This window comes from Crinia signifera, unplaced genomic scaffold (genome assembly GCF_055691185.1).
Source record: "Crinia signifera unplaced genomic scaffold, ASM5569118v1 HAP2_SCAFFOLD_617, whole genome shotgun sequence".
Lineage (NCBI taxonomy): Eukaryota > Metazoa > Chordata > Amphibia > Anura > Myobatrachidae > Crinia > Crinia signifera.
In genome coordinates, this window is record NW_028142511.1 from 50,172 (window position 1) to 56,171 (window position 6,000).

The 6,000-nt window shown below is 45.6% G+C and overlaps 4 non-coding genes across 4 annotated transcripts; all 4 read left to right on the forward strand.

Moving 5' to 3' along the window:
• Positions 1–352: 352 nt before the first annotated feature.
• On the forward strand, positions 353–543 carry LOC146055837 (U2 spliceosomal RNA). The gene has a single exon (XR_014468972.1). It is a non-coding gene; the product is annotated as a U2 spliceosomal RNA (small nuclear RNA).
• A 1,355-nt stretch (positions 544–1,898) lies between these two features.
• LOC146055838 (U2 spliceosomal RNA) lies at positions 1,899–2,089 on the forward strand. The gene has a single exon (XR_014468973.1). It is a non-coding gene; the product is annotated as a U2 spliceosomal RNA (small nuclear RNA).
• Positions 2,090–3,443: 1,354 nt separating this feature from the next.
• Positions 3,444–3,634, forward strand: LOC146055839 (U2 spliceosomal RNA). The gene has a single exon (XR_014468974.1). It is a non-coding gene; the product is annotated as a U2 spliceosomal RNA (small nuclear RNA).
• Positions 3,635–4,992: 1,358 nt separating this feature from the next.
• Positions 4,993–5,185, forward strand: LOC146055840 (U2 spliceosomal RNA). Its single transcript, XR_014468975.1, has one exon. It is a non-coding gene; the product is annotated as a U2 spliceosomal RNA (small nuclear RNA).
• Positions 5,186–6,000: the final 815 nt, after the last annotated feature.

The window sequence follows — 6,000 nt, forward strand, 5'->3', positions numbered from 1 at the left end:
TGGCTGCTGCTGCTTGCCTGTTGGTCGTCTGCCTAGTGGGTGTGTGTCTGTTGACGCGACGTCAACAGACGGGGCGGAGCACATGCAAATTTGGCCTCCTACCCAGCTGAGGCACCCTGCCCGCCCGCCGACGACCTAATCACAAAATCAGTTGGATGGCTACTCGTCCTCCGGTCCCTGTCCAGCACTTCAAGTCCTATTCATACCTGCCGTACAGCCTGGTATCTTTCAGACTGCAACGTCAAAGAAGTGATGTGTGTGTGTTAGATGTGTCCGTGGTGCTGATCTCTTCTCCACCAGTGTTGGTGGCCGAATTCCGGTTTGCGCGCTTTGCTGGGACCCCATTCGGGTTATCGCTTCTCGGCCTTTTGGCTAAGATCAAGTGTAGTATCTGTTCTTATCAGTTTAATATCTGATACGCCCCCTATCTGGGGGCCATATATTAAATGGATTTTTAGAACAGGGAGATGGAAGAAGAGCTTGCTCTGTCCACTCCACGCATTGACCTGGTATTGCAGTACTTCCAGGACCGGTGCACCTTCCTAATCTGTTATCCAAAAAAAGACTATTTCCATTCCTGGCACTTGATTTGGAGTATCAATTGTTTGTGCACCTTTGTATTTAGAAATGCATGCATTTGCTGCTTCAAGGTTTAACCCTTGTGCATAAATACTTTCAAATCCTGCCTCAGTGTATCATTTTGTGACTATTTCTTGACTCCTTGAATTGTACTTTCTGGAATCGAGGCAGTTAATTACTTGACGTGACACTACACTTGATATCAGCATATGCGGCCTAGCCAAAAGACCGGAAGCCTGCCTAAATTAAAGGACTTATCAATCGCTGCGACCTCCCAATAAATATGCAAACGCTATGTGACTTACCTACGATCTTACCACGGAAACATCAACTGGATCAAAGCAATGGAATTTTTGGACCCCCTCCCTCTCGATTTGAAATGGCTTGTTTTTTTTTTTTTTTCTTGATCTCTTATATATTTTTTTTCTTTTCTTTTTGCGCTCTCTTTTCTCTCTCTTTTGTTTTGGGAATTTTTTTTCCTCTTTATTCTCTTTTGTTTTGGGAATTTTTTTTCCTCTTCCATTTTTTTCCAAGCCCAACAATTGATGATCATTGAGAGGGGGATTTAGAAAAAGTATCACTTACCTTCTTCGGACCATCATTTGGGTGGTAACTGCCAATAAAAGAAAACATTGGCCCACCCAGCTCACCTACACATGACTGTCCTGTCTGCCTGTCTGTTCCAAGTGACTGTCTGGCTGTCAGGTTCCGCCGGATTCCGAGTGAGCAGCTTGTGATGTCATAGAGGGCAGATTGTGATGTCACACAAAGGGTCCTGCCACATGAATGCCTGTCCATCTGACTGTCTACTACTACTGCTGCTGAATGGGCTCAAAACAGGAAAGCCGTCATTGCACCTGATTGTGCAAGATTCCTCCTTCTCCTCTGCAGCAGCTAGCTGATTGATTTACTCAGCAGCAGTTCGTCAGGGACACAGGCATGCGGCAGCAAAGAGCGAGGAGACAGCTGGCTGCTGCTGCTTGCCTGTTGGTCGTCTGCCTAGTGGGTGTGTGTCTGTTGACGCGACGTCAACAGACGGGGCGGAGCACATGCAAATTTGGCCTCCTACCCAGCTGAGGCACCCTGCCCGCCCGCCGACGACCTAATCACAAAATCAGTTGGATGGCTACTCGTCCTCCGGTCCCTGTCCAGCACTTCAAGTCCTATTCATACCTGCCGTACAGCCTGGTATCTTTCAGACTGCAACGTCAAAGAAGTGATGTGTGTGTGTTAGATGTGTCCGTGGTGCTGATCTCTTCTCCACCAGTGTTGGTGGCCGAATTCCGGTTTGCGCGCTTTGCTGGGACCCCATTCGGGTTATCGCTTCTCGGCCTTTTGGCTAAGATCAAGTGTAGTATCTGTTCTTATCAGTTTAATATCTGATACGCCCCCTATCTGGGGGCCATATATTAAATGGATTTTTAGAACAGGGAGATGGAAGAAGAGCTTGCTCTGTCCACTCCACGCATTGACCTGGTATTGCAGTACTTCCAGGACCGGTGCACCTTCCTAATCTGTTATCCAAAAAAAGACTATTTCCATTCCTGGCACTTGATTTGGAGTATCAATTGTTTGTGCACCTTTGTATTTAGAAATGCATGCATTTGCTGCTTCAAGGTTTAACCCTTGTGCATAAATACTTTCAAATCCTGCCTCAGTGTATCATTTTGTGACTATTTCTTGACTCCTTGAATTGTACTTTCTGGAATCGAGGCAGTTAATTACTTGACGTGACACTACACTTGATATCAGCATATGCGGCCTAGCCAAAAGACCGGAAGCCTGCCTAAATTAAAGGACTTATCAATCGCTGCGACCTCCCAATAAATATGCAAACGCTATGTGACTTACCTACGATCTTACCACGGAAACATCAACTGGATCAAAGCAATGGAATTTTTGGACCCCCTCCCTCTCGATTTGAAATGGCTTGTTTTTTTTTTTTTTCTTGATCTCTTATATATTTTTTTTCTTTTCTTTTTGCGCTCTCTTTTCTCTCTCTTTTGTTTTGGGAATTTTTTTTCCTCTTTATTCTCTTTTGTTTTGGGAATTTTTTTTCCTCTTCCATTTTTTTCCAAGCCCAACAATTGATGATCATTGAGAGGGGGATTTAGAAAAAGTATCACTTACCTTCTTCGGACCATCATTTGGGTGGTAACTGCCAATAAAAGAAAACATTGGCCCACCCAGCTCACCTACACATGACTGTCCTGTCTGCCTGTCTGTTCCAAGTGACTGTCTGGCTGTCAGGTTCCGCCGGATTCCGAGTGAGCAGCTTGTGATGTCATAGAGGGCAGATTGTGATGTCACACAAAGGGTCCTGCCACATGAATGCCTGTCCATCTGACTGTCTACTACTACTGCTGCTGAATGGGCTCAAAACAGGAAAGCCGTCATTGCACCTGATTGTGCAAGATTCCTCCTTCTCCTCTGCAGCAGCTAGCTGATTGATTTACTCAGCAGCAGTTCGTCAGGGACACAGGCATGCGGCAGCAAAGAGCGAGGAGACAGCTGGCTGCTGCTGCTTGCCTGTTGGTCGTCTGCCTAGTGGGTGTGTGTCTGTTGACGCGACGTCAACAGACGGGGCGGAGCACATGCAAATTTGGCCTCCTACCCAGCTGAGGCACCCTGCCCGCCCGCCGACGACCTAATCACAAAATCAGTTGGATGGCTACTCGTCCTCCGGTCCCTGTCCAGCACTTCAAGTCCTATTCATACCTGCCGTACAGCCTGGTATCTTTCAGACTGCAACGTCAAAGAAGTGATGTGTGTGTGTTAGATGTGTCCGTGGTGCTGATCTCTTCTCCACCAGTGTTGGTGGCCGAATTCCGGTTTGCGCGCTTTGCTGGGACCCCATTCGGGTTATCGCTTCTCGGCCTTTTGGCTAAGATCAAGTGTAGTATCTGTTCTTATCAGTTTAATATCTGATACGCCCCCTATCTGGGGGCCATATATTAAATGGATTTTTAGAACAGGGAGATGGAAGAAGAGCTTGCTCTGTCCACTCCACGCATTGACCTGGTATTGCAGTACTTCCAGGACCGGTGCACCTTCCTAATCTGTTATCCAAAAAAAGACTATTTCCATTCCTGGCACTTGATTTGGAGTATCAATTGTTTGTGCACCTTTGTATTTAGAAATGCATGCATTTGCTGCTTCAAGGTTTAACCCTTGTGCATAAATACTTTCAAATCCTGCCTCAGTGTATCATTTTGTGACTATTTCTTGACTCCTTGAATTGTACTTTCTGGAATCGAGGCAGTTAATTACTTGACGTGACACTACACTTGATATCAGCATATGCGGCCTAGCCAAAAGACCGGAAGCCTGCCTAAATTAAAGGACTTATCAATCGCTGCGACCTCCCAATAAATATGCAAACGCTATGTGACTTACCTACGATCTTACCACGGAAACATCAACTGGATCAAAGCAATGGAATTTTTGGACCCCCTCCCTCTCGATTTGAAATGGCTTGTTTTTTTTTTTTTTTCTTGATCTCTTATATATTTTTTTTCTTTTCTTTTTGCGCTCTCTTTTCTCTCTCTTTTGTTTTGGGAATTTTTTTTCCTCTTTATTCTCTTTTGTTTTGGGAATTTTTTTTCCTCTTCCATTTTTTTTCCAAGCCCAACAATTGATGATCATTGAGAGGGGGATTTAGAAAAAGTATCACTTACCTTCTTCGGACCATCATTTGGGTGGTAACTGCCAATAAAAGAAAACATTGGCCCACCCAGCCTCACCTACACATGACTGTCCTGTCTGCCTGTCTGTTCCAAGTGACTGTCTGGCTGTCAGGTTCCGCCGGATTCCGAGTGAGCAGCTTGTGATGTCATAGAGGGCAGATTGTGATGTCACACAAAGGGTCCTGCCACATGAATGCCTGTCCATCTGACTGTCCTACTACTACTGCTGCTGAATGGGCTCAAAACAGGAAAGCCGTCATTGCACCTGATTGTGCAAGATTCCTCCTTCTCCTCTGCAGCAGCTAGCTGATTGATTTACTCAGCAGCAGTTCGTCAGGGACACAGGCATGCGGCAGCAAAGAGCGAGGAGACAGCTGGCTGCTGCTGCTTGCCTGTTGGTCGTCTGCCTAGTGGGTGTGTGTCTGTTGACGCGACGTCAACAGACGGGGCGGAGCACATGCAAATTTGGCCTCCTACCCAGCTGAGGCACCCTGCCCGCCCGCCGACGACCTAATCACAAAATCAGTTGGATGGCTACTCGTCCTCCGGTCCCTGTCCAGCACTTCAAGTCCTATTCATACCTGCCGTACAGCCTGGTATCTTTCAGACTGCAACGTCAAAGAAGTGATGTGTGTGTGTTAGATGTGTCCGTGGTGCTGATCTCTTCTCCACCAGTGTTGGTGGCCGAATTCCGGTTTGCGCGCTTTGCTGGGACCCCATTCGGGTTATCGCTTCTCGGCCTTTTGGCTAAGATCAAGTGTAGTATCTGTTCTTATCAGTTTAATATCTGATACGCCCCCTATCTGGGGGCCATATATTAAATGGATTTTTTAGAACAGGGAGATGGAAGAAGAGCTTGCTCTGTCCACTCCCACGCATTGACCTGGTATTGCAGTACTTCCAGGACCGGTGCACCTTCCTAATCTGTTATCCAAAAAAAGACTATTTCCATTCCTGGCACTTGATTTGGAGTATCAATTGTTTGTGCACCTTTGTATTTAGAAATGCATGCATTTGCTGCTTCAAGGTTTAACCCTTGTGCATAAATACTTTCAAATCCTGCCTCAGTGTATCATTTTGTGACTATTTCTTGACTCCTTGAATTGTACTTTCTGGAATCGAGGCAGTTAATTACTTGACGTGACACTACACTTGATATCAGCATATGCGGCCTAGCCAAAAGACCGGAAGCCTGCCTAAATTAAAGGACTTATCAATCGCTGCGACCTCCCAATAAATATGCAAACGCTATGTGACTTACCTACGATCTTACCACGGAAACATCAACTGGATCAAAGCAATGGAATTTTTGGACCCCCTCCCTCTCGATTTGAAATGGCTTGTTTTTTTTTTTTTTTCTTGATCTCTTATATATTTTTTTTCTTTTCTTTTTGCGCTCTCTTTTCTCTCTCTTTTGTTTTGGGAATTTTTTTTCCTCTTTATTCTCTTTTGTTTTGGGAATTTTTTTTCCTCTTCCATTTTTTTCCAAGCCCAACAATTGATGATCATTGAGAGGGGGATTTAGAAAAAGTATCACTTACCTTCTTCGGACCATCATTTGGGTGGTAACTGCCAATAAAAGAAAACATTGGCCCACCCAGCTCACCTACACATGACTGTCCTGTCTGCCTGTCTGTTCCAAGTGACTGTCTGGCTGTCAGGTTCCGCCGGATTCCGAGTGAGCAGCTTGTGATGTCATAGAGGGCAGATTGTGATGTCACACAAAGGGTCCTGA